This window comes from Rousettus aegyptiacus, unplaced genomic scaffold (assembly GCF_014176215.1).
Source record: "Rousettus aegyptiacus isolate mRouAeg1 unplaced genomic scaffold, mRouAeg1.p scaffold_m13_p_11, whole genome shotgun sequence".
NCBI classification, from domain to species: Eukaryota; Metazoa; Chordata; class Mammalia; order Chiroptera; family Pteropodidae; genus Rousettus; species Rousettus aegyptiacus.
In genome coordinates, this window is record NW_023416286.1 from 31,505,799 (window position 1) to 31,521,825 (window position 16,027).

The 16,027-nt window shown below is 33.1% G+C and overlaps 1 pseudogene; it reads right to left on the reverse strand.

Moving 5' to 3' along the window:
- Nucleotides 1–278: 278 nt before the first annotated feature.
- On the reverse strand, nucleotides 279–397 carry LOC118609672 (annotated as a pseudogene).
- Nucleotides 398–16,027: the final 15,630 nt, after the last annotated feature.

Below are 16,027 nucleotides of genomic sequence, written 5' to 3' on the forward strand. Positions count from 1 at the left end.
GAAATCATAGAAATCTAAGAGAGTATGTTCCTTCCTTAAAAATATACCTAACAGAAAATCGCAGATTTTTAAACTCAGAATGATGCATACCAATTTAACAGGCACAATTATTGACTTATTTGGGGGGGGGGGTATAATGATAGTAATTAATTGGAAGAATTTAGCAAGAAAGAACTTTTTTTTTTTTTTTTTTTTAGGCAAAGAAATCCTTGGTTAACCTCACAGATCGTAAGGACCTTGTCAGCTTACAATCCCTTATTTTTTTGTTTTATTTTTTTCACTTATAGCACCTGGTCTTCCTAGGTGGTCTCCCATCTAAGTGCTAACCAGGCCCGACCCTGTTTAGCTTCTGAGATCAGAAGGGATCGGGCTTGTTCAGGGTAGCATAGCCGTAAACTAGCAAGAACATTTTTACCTTAAACTTGCTACTAGGTTATACTGAAAACAGGTTTCACAGCAAATTCTTCTGTATATGTAAATATACATAATCAACCAAGCGAGCAAGTAAAAAAAGGTGTATTAAAATTTGAATACCTTAATACTATACTAAATTTTAGATTTACCATTAAAAACAAGTTGAAGTTAGCTCATGAAGGATGTATGAAAAAAGGGTTGAGGCTACTAAGCCATGTTAGGTAGGATCAAAGATAAGAACACAATAAGAATTTTCAGAAACTACCACGTGGCCCAACAGAGCCAAGAGAAAGAACTTAGGGTGAGTAGGATCATGATGAGTACTGTGTTTTTCTAAAGTTTGCTGTGTTTAGCTGTCTTAGTGTACTTTATGTCCAGCTGCTATAATTTAGTGGTCCAAAAATGAACAAGATGGGAAATTTCTCATCCGAATTAACACAAAGGTTTACATTAAACTGACATCATTCCCTACTTAAGAATGTTATAAACTAATCTTCATTATACTGACGTATATATTATACAAATATATTATATCACTACAAATAGTTCTAATTTAAGCCAAACCATCTGGTGCTAATCAGAGATAAAGAGAAATGACATGCTTTGTGGTTGTCACCTTTGGAGTATGGCGTTTTTTCAAACAGATAATCCCTCCGCAGATTTGAATTCTCAATTAAAGCATCTAATTGCACCTATGCCTTAAATTAAATTAACCTGTGTAATTCTAGCTTAATGTTACCTATGCTTAAATATTTTAAATTGTAGACAAAATTGGAACATTAGTTTAAAAGTATAACCCAAAAGTATATTGGATATCATTTGAAATATTTCTAAGTTTTGCATAGTGTTAATATGGGAACATGCAAGTTTGGGTAGCATCTAAAATCTTTAAAATTTGATGAACGGTACATATGTGTGCTTTAATATCCCATCAACTAAAAAATTTCTAGTTAGAATTTTAAAAAGACAATTTAATATATTCGCAACAGAAATGAAAATTCTATTAATTAATTAAACTGGATAGAAGTAGCAAATGTATGTAAGTAGACAAAGTAATTAGTTTACATTTAATTCCACAGTTAAGAGGTATGTTAAATATGTTGGTATTTGGGATTTTATATGTATAATGTCTAAGTGACTTCAGTTCTTAGTTTTGTAACCACATTTAAAAAGTAGAATTCAGTATTTTATTTGATTGATATTTTAAATAAAACCCTTCTAAGCTGTTCATTTTAGAGCTAAAACATCTTCAGATGCAGCATCTTTATGAATGAGATTTTTCAGGTTTGTAAAAATTATTAAGCAATGAGCTTTCCCAGATTGTTGGTTTTCTCATTATTGAGTTAAGTAAATTTTTGACTGATGATTGGTTTATATTGGTGGGAGAATCATGTTTTCAACTTTTTGGAAATCATCTTTGACAGTCGATGGAGGTCGCATTGAGAGACCCAAGACGCTTCAGCTGCAAAGTCATTTAAACTGTATTGGTTAAGACATGGCATTCTTGGACTCAAACACTTTTTTGTGTGTGTCCCTGGAATGAATACCAAGTGGCAAAAAACTTCACCTTCACTGACACTTTCTCTTTGGAAATTTCTTCTGTCTCTGTTGTTTGTGCTTTTGCTTCTGATATCGACAAGTTTAGATTTAGTCTAGCTTCCTCATGACCAGTATATAATTTTCTTTTAGTGGTTATGATGATTGAAAAACTGGCTTTATTGTTCAGTGAATCAACTATCTCCATAATGCAGAGATGGGGATCTATTCTCTGTCAGATGTGAGAAAACAAAGAATCAGCCATTCTTGTCTATATGGTATATGTCCCATTAGAAAAGATACAGTTCTTGAAGACCTAGATTGGTGTAATTTTTGCATTCGTGTTCACTTTTAACCATGGCCACAATTGTAAAACAAAATGCAAAGTTCTCTATGGTCTGTGTGTCCATGACTGGAAAAAAAAATCTTTCATCTCTCATTTTGTGAATTGGACATATTTCCTCTCTGGAATGTTTTAGTAAATTAGACGATAAAGTCTCTAAGTAAAAAAGCAATGTTCTTATTGCTTTGCAGAAGCTAATAGTTTATACCTGCATCAAATATAGGAGAAAAACATTTTTAAAATTAAATGTTTAATACTTAAAATGTGTTATATATTGAAAAGAAGAAAAACTATTCTCACAAAAACTGTTAGCTCAAAAGTGGTTTTTATGTAATAATCCATGTTTATGTGAATCAAATGAATCCCTGGGGAAATCTTGTTTTTATCCATGTTGTACAACATAGGAATGTAGTTCGTAGTTTTTCAAATAAAATTTGCTTCTGCTTTTTTTCATGGCAAAACTAAATAATCTAATTCTTAAACTCCTCATACTTACTGACTAGATAAGCTAATCTTACTTATGTATAATGTTTACAACCAAGAAAGATGTAAAATTGCTTTTTGATAAAATTAGAATTATGATTTTTAAAACCTTTTCACCATCAAGAGTAATTATGCTTTATGAGTCAACTGAAATATAATTTCTAAGATCCTTAGGTAAATGTATTAATTCACAATGATATTAGTAGAATTAAACAATGAATAAATTGTAGATACCGGTATAATTTTTAAGAGAGAATACTAAAATATCAGTTACTAGGCAACATACACACACAAACACCCACGCATTCACCCCACACAACACACACACACACACACACACACACACACATATATGCATATCTGTATCTATAATTTTACATATTATAATATCTTACATATTGTTATAAAAAACTATATTTTCCACATTATTTTAAGTAATATTGTTCTTCTTTTGTCTTTTCGCATTTGTGACTGGAAGGTATGTGACTGCAGGCTGTTGCCTATGTACTCATGAGCTTCCGAGCTTTGCTGTCTCTAAAATGCTTGCATATTAGATGGTTCTCAATTACCAAACTCCTAATAAAATAAGAGTCAGTTACTTTGGTTAAAAGTTAAATTAATATGAGTGATTTAGACTATATTAGGAGCTACATAGAAATAGAAATATGTATACTGAGTCAAGAATGTGTTTTTCCAGACTCACAAATATAGTGAACAATTTGGTGACAGACAGAGGGGAGGAGGGGTTGGGAGGCTGGGAGAATAGGGTGAAGGGTTAAAGAAGTACAAATTCATAGCTGATGTATGGTCATGGGAATGGGGAGCATAGCATAGGGGATGCGGTTAACATTAATACGTTGGTTAGGTGGAGGGTCAGGAGAGGGAGGGTGAAGTTGGGGGGATCGTTTTATAAATTATAAAGGTGTCTAACCAATGTACTGTATACTTGAACTAATGAAAATAAATTAATTTTTTTAAAAGAATGTGTGTGCGTGTGTGTTTTATAGAGAAAAAGCATAGTTTTGTTCAAAGAGAAGTGTCTTACAAATGGAAAGAAGATAGTGAAACTAAAATTTGAATGAATATAAAAGGTCATAGAAGGTTTGCAAATAGAAAACTTAACTTGTGTTGATTTTAGCAAATTTGCTCAAATTAGATAGGTTTGTTCATGTCAAACACATATGCATACCTAATGGTGCAAATCATAATTTAAGATTAAACCTTTTCTTTAAAATTATCAATTGTCTTAGAATACCCAGTATGTTCATAATATGAGATAGTAAGTCAGTCTTTGCCCTGTCTGTAATCTTTCCAGTTTGTATCTCCCCAGAATAATTTTTTATGCTTTATGATGACTATTTAATATTCCAATAATTTAAAATAAACAATAAAATAGAAAATTTCTTGCTTCTGAAAGAACTAAATTACTTATGATTGTTGTGCTTTCTTATTTTTTATTTTTAAATATACGCTGTCATTCTAAATTTGAGGTAGAAAACTACAACTTTTCATTGTTTTCAGGAACTTTATTTTTTAATCATATTAACTACTATATTCTAATAACTAATGATTTTGTCTTTCTGGGATGAATCTCTAAATTAAAAAAAAAAGTCAAGATGTCTTTCACATTTTATAAATAATCTTTAAGATTTCCAGATGGATAACGTTTTACATTATAAACAAATAGAAAGCGGAGAATATACCTTTTTGGTATGTTTCATATTTCTTAGCTCAGCAATTCATTGACTTCTTGAAGAGCAATCATATCCAAAGAAAATCTCATCCTTCCTTAGGTTATTTGAACTTGGGTAAATCGTCATTAATATAAGCATGTTACAGAGATTGTGTAACTTAAGGTGAGGCCCTGATAATTCAGGAGTACCCTCACTGTTCCTAAAATGTGTCTCATGGACTTTCAAGGGAAATATTAATGAAAACTTTTTGAACCAATCACTGATTGTACCTAACAAAGTTTATTATCCTTCATTCTTAATATTTTTGGTTAGTGTAGTACATTTGACACAACCATCCAGGTCTGTAACCTGTAGGTGGTTTCTGCTCTTCTCTCACACTTTCCGAAAGTTACTGTTAAAAGCTACAGATTAGCAATGTATTCTACCACTAAATGACCAATCTCAGAGCTTCACAGATAAAACTATGCCCACCACTCTTAATTATTGATACTTCAGGAAAAACTAATAGTACAGGCTCTTGAACTCATGTCACATGGACAAGTGTCAGAATTTGCTAGGGGACTGAGTTAGAAATTTCAGAACGTATTTTTATGCAGATGCAGAAGATTTTATGAAACTCACTAGGGACCCAATATCTCTTAGAACAAAAATCTTTAAATGGAAATTACCTCTATGGTCTTAGTAGTTAATCAACATTGTATGACTTCGATTTACTGACCACACTACAAAGTATGTCAAATAGCACCTTCTGCTGCACATGTATTAAAAAAAAAAAAAGAAAGAAAGAAAGAAAGAAAAGAAAAGAAAAGAAAAAGAAAGTTTAAAACAGTGCCACCAGGTATTTTAAAAGAAAACCTTTGGAGATATTTTTGAAATCATTGGGACTGGTTCACTGTTAAGGAAAATACCCTGAAACTTGGAAATAGACAGAAGATGACTATGCCATTTTGTGCCATTGCCTAACAATTCAATACAAATATTATCTCATTCTATAGGCATGTATCTTTGTTTTACTTATTATTTACAATTAATTAATACATTGTACAACTCAGTAAATATAGAAATTAATTTGTTAAAAAAAGATAGCAATGTAGCAGATTCTTGTCTGGGAACAATATAAATGAATTTTGTTCTATAAACGTGCAAATGGTTTCTGTGTAACAGAAAAGATCAGAAAAGAGCTACAATTATTTTACCCTATAGTGTATTAATCAGTGTTTTATGTAGTTTCACAATCTTATTCTAGTTTTCTTCCTTTTAGCGACTATATATACAACTATATTTTCTATGCTTCTTTTAAAATAAACTTTATGTTTTAAAGCAGTTTTAAATTCACAGAAAAATTGAGAGGAAGACAGAGATTTCCCATATACTTCTTACCCCACATTTGTGTAGGCTCCCCCACTATCTGCATCTGACCCCATATGGAACATTTTTGTATAATTGATGAACCTACAATGACATCATTATCATCCACAGTCTGTAGTTTATATTAGGGATCATTCCTGGTTTTATACATTCTATGGGTTTGGAGATTCTATTGGTTTATAATGACATGTAACAACCATTATAGTATCAAATAGTAGTTCTGCTGCCCTAAGAATTCTCTGTATTCTGTTCATTCATCCTTTTCCCCTCTACCATAGGTAGCCACTGATAAATTTGCTATCTCCATATTTTTTTCCCCAAAATGCCATATGGTTGGAATCACATGGTATGAAACATTTACAGATTGACTTATTTTACTTAATCGTATACATTTAATTTTCCTCTATGTCTTTTCATGGCTTGATAGCTTTTTTTTTACACTGAATAAATATTCCATTGTCTAATGTACCACAGTTTATTTATTTATTCATCTATGGATGACATTTTGTCATTTCTAATTTTGACAATTGTGAATAAAGCTGCTATAATGAATATAAATATTAATGTGCAGGTTTTTCTGTGGACATCGGTTTTCATTTCATTGGGGTAAATATCAAGTCATGTAATTGCTGGATTATATAGTAAGAATGTGTTTAGTTTTTAAGGAATCACCAAACTTTCTTTTAAAGTGGCTGTACCATTTTGCATTTCCGATAGCAAAAAATGAGAGTTCCTGTTGATACACATCCTCATTAGCGTTTGGTGACGTCATTGTTCTGGATTTTCACTATTCTAATAGATGTGTAATGATATCTCTTTGTTTTAATTTGCAATCCCTGATGACATATGACTTGGAATATCTTTTCATATGTTTATTGGATAGCTGTATATCTTCTTTGGTTAGTTATCTGTTAAGGTCTTTGACCTACTTTTTAATTTTGTTGTTTTCTTTTTAAATTTTATTTTGCAATTATAGTTGACATTCAATATTATATTAGTTAAATGTGTACAGCATAGTAGTTAGGCATTTATATAATTTATGAAGAGATCCCCTAAATATATATAGTACCCACCTGTCACTTTACATAGTTATTTCAATATTATAGACTATATTATGTATGCTATATCTTATCCCCAAGACTATTTCGTAACTGCCAATTCGTACTTCTTAATCACTTCACCATTTTCACCCAGCCCCCTGATCCCTCTCATCTGGCAACCATTGGTTTGTTCTCTGGGTCTGTGAGTCCTATTTCTCTTTGTTCATTTTTCTTTTTTGGATTCCACATATAAGTGAAATCATGGGGTTTTTGTCCTTCTCTGTCTGACTTATTTCACTTAGCATAACACCCTCTATGTTTACATATATACAATGGATTCTTACTCAGCCATAAAAAAGAATGAAACCTTAACCATTTGTGACAACATAGGTTGTTTATTTTCTTATTGTTGAATTTTAAGAGATATTTGTATATTTTTAATTCACTTTTTATCACATATCTTTTTTGCAAAGATTTTTTCTAGTCTGTGACCTGTCATTTCATTTTCTTGAGAGTGTCTTTCAGAGAGCAGAAATTTTATATTTTAATTTTAGGTGAGTCTAGTTACTCAGTTTTCTTTTATGAATTGTTCCTTTGTGGTTACATCTGAAATGTCATCACCAAACCCAAGGTTGTCTGATTTTCTGTTTTGCATTTACATTTAGGTCTCTGGTAGATTTCGAGTTAATTTTTTTGAAGGGTGGAGAGTGTGTGTGTGTGTGTGTGTGTGTAATAATATGGATAGTTATTTAAGCGCTATTTATTAAAATTATAGTCCATTGTGTTTCCTTTGCTTCTTTGTGAAAGATTAGTTGACTGTATTTCTGTGGGTGTATTACTGAGCTTTCTATTCTGCATCATTGATCTTTTTGTCTAGTCTTTCAATAACACTACACAGTCTTGATTACTGTTTCATAGTAAGAGAAGTCAGTGTCAGTACTCCAACATTGTTCTTTTTCTTTATTATCATATGGGCTGTTCTGGATCTTTTGGCTCTTCATATAAACTTTACAATCATTTCATCAATATGTACAAAGTAACTTGCTGGGATTTTTATTGAGATTGCATTAAATCTACCCATCAATTTGGGAAGATATGACACCTTAACAACATTGTCTTCTTATCCATTAATAAGTAATATTTATTTAGTTAGTTATTTGATATATTTTCATCAGTTTTGTAGTTTTTTCATATAGGCGTCATATGTATTTTATTAGGTTTATACAAAAACATGTAACTTGTATTGTATTTTTAAAGTAAAATTTGACTTTTAGTTGTTCATTGCTGGTATATAGGAAAGAAATTGATTATGTATATTAAATTTTTATACAACAACTGCAATAATAGCCTAAGAGTTTCAGAAGTTTTTGTTTTTGTTTTTTATTTTCTTTTAGGTTTTCAACATAAACTATCATATTATCTGTGAACGAAGACAGTTTTATTTCTCCTCTTCTTATCTGCATAACTTTTATTTCCTTTTCTTGTTGTTGTTGCCTTAGTTGGTGCTACCGGTATGGTGTTAAAAGCACTTGGTGATCTTAGTTGAAAAGCTTTGATTTTCTTACCATTAAGTATGATATTAGCTGTAGGTTTGTTTAAGATATTTTCTATCAAGCTGAGGAAATTCTCCTCTATTCCTAGTTTATTGATAGTTTTTGTCATGCATGAATGTTGGATTTTGTCAAAAGCTTGCTTCTCTGCATCTATTGATATGAAGTGATTTTTCTTCTTTAACCTGTTGATGTAAGGGATTACATTAATTGATTTAGGAATGTCGAACCAGCCTTGCATACCTGCGGTAATTCCCACTTAGTCGTAGTGTGTAATTCTTTTTATACATTGTTGGACTTGCTAAAAATTTGCTAAAATTTTATTGAGAACTTTGCATTATACTCATGAGAGATTTTGATCTATATTTTTCTTTAAATGCCTTTGTCTGGTTTTCACATTAGGGTAATGCTAGCCTCATAAAATGACTTAGGAAGTATTCCCTCTGCTTCTAGCTTCTGAAAACAATTTCAGAGAATTGGTAAAATTTCTTCTTGAATGTTTGATAGAATTCACTAGTAAACACATTTGGTCCTGGTATATTCTGTTTCGTAAGGTTATTAATTAATGATTCAAGTTCTTTAATAAATAAATATAGGCTTATTTAGATTATCTATTTCTTCTTGTATGACCCCTATACTTTCTGAACCAACTTCATAATTCTGCTGTTTCCATCTTTAATGAGTTAAACATTTCTTTAACATGTTTCACTTAAAAATAATTACTGTCCAAGAATGTTTTGTATGCTGATTTAATGTAGTTCAATACCTTAAATAAAAGCCTAAATTAGAAGGAAAAAAAAATGGCGTAGATGATAGAGGCTCTGTTCATCCCTGTGGCGACCAAATTAAAGTTGTGAAGGAAACAAGGAGCAGCAGCAAGGAAAAATCGCTTGGGATCTTGATGAAAAAGCCATACAACTAGGGAGAAATCTAAGAAAGCAGTGGCAGAACATAGGACGGGGTGAGGCCACAGGGCTACCTGGTCTGCAGAGGCTGAGTGAGACGGAGGCTATGGCAGCAGCAGATGCCTCTAAAAGGGGCCGTGTCTGCGAGTGGATTTTCGCAGTGACGGACTTGCTCACTTTGAGCACCAGTGCCCATTCAGCTGCGCACAGGGGGCAACAGAGACTTACAGGGAGACAGTATCGGAATGAGGGCCAAGGTGAGATTTGCTCTATACAAAAGTGCCAGAGGTATCCATTATTCCCTGCTGAGCCCTCCCCATTACCAGTGCCCAAAGTGCAGCCATAGCCAAGAGGTCATCAAATTAGGTAATAGAGGTTGCTCAGCCCAGAGGATTCCCTGAAACCGCACCCCTCCCAACTCGTGGATCCACTCAACCACATCCAAGTATATCCTCAGTGAGTCAGGTGCTTTTTTGCTGAGCAGCACCTACACTCACACTGGATGCAGCTGACCCCAATTTCTGGTGTGGCCTTTTGAGGCAACTCGAAACACAACATTTTGGGATTGCTTCCTGAATCTTAACAGGTGGCCCCAGAGGGGTAGAGGTTTGGGCTAAATTTGGCCTGCAGCTGAACCCCTCTCAGGACTGTGCCACTGGACACCTTCTTCACAAATCCACACCGATAAGACTGGGAAACTTAGGAGCTTTGCTCAGCACATAGAAACAGATATGGAAAGGCAGCCAAAATCGGAAGACAAAAAAGCAGAAACCATATAAGAGAACAGAACAGAGAACCAGAAATAATGGAGTGAAGTAATCTAACAGATGCAGAGTTCAGAACACTGGTTATAAAATGCTCAATGAACTTTTGGGAAGTATTTTCAGTGAGAACTTCAACAAAGAGATAAAAAACATAAAAATAGAAATGGAAATGGAAATTATAAAAGTGAACCAGTCTGAAATGAAGAACACATAATCTGAGATGAGAAGTATATTAAATGAAATAAACAAAAAAATAAACAAAACGAATAAAGAAAAGGATCAATTGCCCTATTTTAGAGGATTGGAAAGCTAAGGACACACAATCAGAATGGCAAGAGATAAGATACCAAGACTATAAAAATAATTTAAGGAGCATATGGGACACTATTAAGAGTCCAAATATCTGTCAGATCGGTATAATTGAAGAAAATTGGGATATTCAACAGCTGTTTAAAGTAATAATGATAGAAAACTTCTCTAACCCGATGAAGGAAATGGACATAAAACCTCAGTAAGCTCAGAGAATTCCAAAAATCATGGAGCCAAAGAGGCCCACACCAAGACACATCATGATTAAAGTGTGAAAGTTTAAATACAGAGAATGACTATTAAAAGTAGCAAGGGAAAAATAGTTACTTAAAAGGGAAAACCCATAAGACTGGCAGCTGATTCTTAAAAGAATCTGTGCAGGATAGAAGGGCTTGGGACAAAGTATTCAACAGGATGAAGACCCAGGATCTACAACCAAGAATAATTTATCCAGCAAAGCTATTATTTACAGTTGAAGGACAGATAAAGAGCTTCACAGACAAAAATAAGCTAAAGAAATTTATCACCACCAAGCCAGTATTATAGGAAATTTTTGAGGGACATCTTCAAAGAGAAAAAAATACATATCAAAATCAGGAGTAAAAATGGTAACAACTACATTCCTATCAATAAGTACCTCAAATGGAAAAGAATTAAGTGTTCCAACTAAAAGAGTGGATGAATGGAAAGGAAAACAAGACCCCTTCATGCTGTCACTTCAGATTAAAAGACACACACAGACTAAAAGGAAGGAGATAGAAAAACATATTGCTTTGATGGACCTAGAAGGTATTTAAATCAGACAGAGAAAGATAAACACTACATGATTAAACTTATATGTGGAATCTAAGGGATAAAAAGAACAAACCAATCAAAAACAGACTCATAAAAATAGTGGATAATTTGGTGATAGAGGGGAGAGGGAGTTAGATGGCTGGAAGAATAGGGTGAAGGGTTAAAGAAGTACAAATTTGTAGCCGAAGCGTGGGCACAGGGATGGGGAGCAAGGCATAGGGAATACATTTAGCAATAAACATTGGCTAGGTGGAGAGACAGGGGAGGGAAGGAGCAATAGGGGAGATGTTTTACAAACTATATAGATGTCTATATAGTTTCAAGTATTGTATACTTGAAACTAAAACAAGCCTAAATTGTTAGTGCAGTTTAGAAATGGATAAGGTATCTAACTAAACATTTAAAATGAGACCAATTTTTTTTAAAAAGGTTTTTAAAGAAAATATTAAAATTTGATCGATTTGTAAATAAAAAATAATTGCCTGGATGAACTTAAAACCTAAGCAAAATTCTTAAGTTTTTGTATCCATCTGTCAGCTTACCATCCAGGAACATCATTTTCAAACTTTTTGAGGACCAAAACAAGTTTCCAAGGGCTTCATAGAAAAAAAGGCCAAATAACCCTGGGATTTGGTACAGACCAAGAAATTGTGGAACTCATTTTGCAATGAGATTTTTCACCCCCTTTAATTTGTTTAATGTCTGTTTTCCTCATCTCCCCCACCATATGCTCTTCTCTCTCAAATGACCAACCATATTTCTGTGAGAGTTGTTAAATTTGCCTCCAAACATTCAATCCTTAATCATCAAATAACACTCAGTATGTAGTCTAACAACCTTTATTTTAAACTCACTGATGCCTTAGCTATATCAGGAATCGTGCCAAATATTACAAATAAAGCAATCCATAAAAGGAGCAACTCAAGAGGAGTTGCAAAGGGGAACTGATAAAATCCCCACTAAATCTACTCCCTGACAGAATCGTCCTTTGCTTTTTTCCATTGGATGACATTCCTATATCATGGTAGATTCAGTTGTTGGCCCTTTGACCACAGAGAAAATTAGTGGCATTTCCTCAAGACCAAGCTATGTGAGCATAACTGTTCCATGTAAGAATGTGTAAAGAACATTTGTAACTTTAAAGGAAAAGAATACGAGGATCCTCATAGGCTCCAATCTATTGAAGTCCTACTGACCTCAGGTATTGAGAATGCACCCTTCGATGAGTCAAAACTTAGCATACTCAGAAAGCCTAAACATAGATTTTTCTTCTCTTCATTCCTTTGATTTGTAACTGACTCTCTGACCAAATGTCCCAGGTCTCAACACTCTACTCTCTGAGATATAACTCTTTGCTTCCAGTCTTCCTTTCCTTTTCTGTTGTTCCTTCATCTTCCACTTCCGACATGTGATTGATTATTCATTTAATTTCTCTTTCTTTCCATCGGTAACCTATTGAGGTACTCATATCTGAGTTTTGGATTTGTTTCTTCAATTCTTGTTGTATAGTCACAATAGTATATTAAAATCTTAATCTAAAATGTGGATCTGTGATTTTTCTTCACTATTACCAATTTTTCATTGCTGCTTATTATCAGATTTTTTGTTTGTTTTGAATCATGTTTTCACCCCAACTATTCTGGAGATAGATTGTTATTTGGCCTGGACTCACAAGCTTGAATGAAAGACCATGAAGACAGACACTAATACAGTCAGTCGGTCATAATAACCCTAGCCTGAACATCCTGTTTAGTATTTATTTTATTCTAGTTCTAAGTCCTTTGGGGTCAGAGACCACATATTCCATTATTTTTATATCTCACAGACTGCCTAACTTAGAGATGGGCACAAACTAGGCAAATACAAGGCACACAATCAATGAATAATTGATTGATTCTGATGCTCTAATACACATCTATATTTGCTTCCGGGAAGTAGTTAAGTTGTTCAAGGATCAAGTTCTAAAATGAATAATTAATCATTTATGAAATGCCTCGAAAAGACAAGGTCAAATGTGATAGAAAGAACGAAAGCCATTAGGAGATTGTTGATATGCACGCTAATTCATTTCAGTAGTGTCAGTTTGCATTTGTTGGTGGTTAGTCTATGGAGCACTGCAGATTGCAGCTTTATCAGAAGATGCACTTTGCAACACCTCATTACTAGAGACTCAATAGGAATAAAGCCCACATACATTATACTCTACAAAATCATCCTTCTTTGAATTACTAGAGCATCTTTTCTTTTTATTTACCTATTTAAGGTGATTACATATTTCCAGTTTGTAGGGGAGTTTGCTAGTAGTCTTCTTATATTCTCCCTTTATCCTATGATAATAAGAGTCTGAGTACAAGACTGGCCAAGGAGTGCAACATTTTTCATCTACCTTTGCAGCAAGATATTTTCCTGTGACATGTATTTAAAAGACATATAAATGCAAATGAAATACACATTTTCTGAATTGTGTTCTTAAACGTAAAAAGTGTTCTTTTTTTTTTCTTTTTTACCTTTCTGCTGGCTGAAATGCAGAACTGGTAGGCTTACAAACTTGGACAATGACTTAGAGGAAAATGACATAGGAACAATGGAGCAGTAAGATAGAACATGGCTGGTCCCTTGGTGGATTTTTCAAACAAAGCTATCGTATCAGCCCTGTATCTACTATACATGGAGTGTTACATGAAAAATAAAGAAATTAAACAACAACAACAACAACAAATCTTATTTTGTGTAAGCTGCTATGTATATGAATATTCCTTCTGAGGAGACAGACTTATACTCTTATTAATTAGTAAACAAATCGATTTTAAGACCATCGAGGTCCAATCTTGAATCCAGTGATTATTTATAAATGAGAGGTGCTGTAATGAGTGACCTGAGACTTAACTTTATTCAAATTTCTAATGGTGAGTTCATTGTAGAAAATTATATTTTATGATTTTATGATAAGGTTAACTGATCAAACTTCGGTAAAAATTTAGCTCCTTCTTTATAAAAATTTATAAAATATTTAAATTTTTTATAAACTCTATCACGAACAATAAAAATTCATGTTCTTTTTATCATAATGAAATAGAAATAAATAGATATTTATTCATGTGGCACTGGCTGCTCTGTGTGTGTGTGTGTGTGTGTGTGTGTGTGTGTGTGTGTATATATCTTTATAGATACCCAGCTAGCTCTTTGTTTTCATTTTGGTCAAAGATTCGATGATAGATGGTGCTTTGTAGTGAACTTGATGACTTGGGCAGGGATATCAGAGGCAATATATGTATAGTTCTAGAAATTGCACAACCTAATAGGCTAAACTGCATTAACTAGATATATGTTACTTCAGAAATCAAATCCACCCTCTCCTGTGTGCTGCTAGGTAGAATTATCCTTCAGGGGAACTGAATGCTACAAGAAAGTAGTTCCACAATGAAGTCACCTGACTGAAAATGAATTCAGCTTATTTCTTCCTCTGTTCCAGTTGGTTGGTTTGCTCAGTTCACTGCTTTCTGTCTGCTCAGAGGAAGAAAGAAAACTGCATTTTCTGAATGTAATTAAGACCACATCATTGCAGATTTGAATTTTTTAAAAAATACAGATCATTATAAACTTTTTATTAATATTAATTTAGCCATCCTGATTTAAAAACAACTCTACAAGTCATTTCACTAACAGGCCAGACTGAAATTTGTTTCTAAAGTCTTTATGACCCCAGAAAGCAGAGATAAATTGAGCTGGCTTAATTGGCTGAAACACCTTTGAAATGTAATGTGGGTTGATTTAATCAGCCTGTGGCACTAATGGAGTTAAGGATTTCATCCGCTCGGAAACCATGTGATCTTTCACTGCATTCCTAAGTGCCTGCTTAATACTATATAGAAGGTGCTTTCTTTTGTAGTTTGCATGTGGCCTTGTATGGTGGATTAAAGGGGAAAAAAGTTTAGAGCATATATTTTTAAATGGAATAAAGGCACGTTTTTAAGCAACCCTGTATTATTGGGGAAAGTAAAATAGCATTTTATACTTTGTCGTTGAATATTTTCTGGGCCAGCTTCTACCAATTTTTCATTAGCCACCTGTTGGCATTAGAAAAGTTGAGCCCATTTTGCACTAGTTTTTTAAATCTCAGGAAATTTAGTAAATTTAGGCTAGTTATTGGCCAGTGTAAAAGGTAGGGAAGGCAAAAAAAAATAAAATAAAAATAAGTAGACTGTGTTATGACCTGTAAGGTCATTTCTAATTTTCAAAAAATGTGGTGATGCTATAAAGTATTTGGTGAGAAAATACTTCCCTATGGATTTTTCAATGTGGTTGCTATTCGGTTACTTGTAATGAAAATATTAAAAGCAACACAATAAGATTTTGTACCATATTTTGCAAAAGCACTAAAAATACTTGAAAATTTCAGGGTTATATGCCAAGTTTGATTACTAAACATTTTTTCTGTAAAGAAAATGCTTTACTTTTTTTCAGCTCACTTCAAATTTAGTATATTTAGATAACCATTGTACTCCTTTCAAATGAATTCTCATTGATTTTTATGTGAAACAATGGACAAAAATAATGATCTTAACATGTATTTGATTCCTTTTCTAAAGTTGGTGTTTATATTGCTGCAATGTGTGTTTTAAGTATAATCAACACAAAATATTAACTATCCTGTGTTCATTGGCGTATGTGCTAATTTATTAAAATTGAGAGGTACAAAATGAAGTTAATACTTTTAAAAGGAATATTTTTTTTCTTCCATCTAGAAACGTATGAACTAAATGTATGAAAAATAAGATGCCCCGCACATCTATGCAAAATGCTGGAACTGGGGCAGATGCCACCAC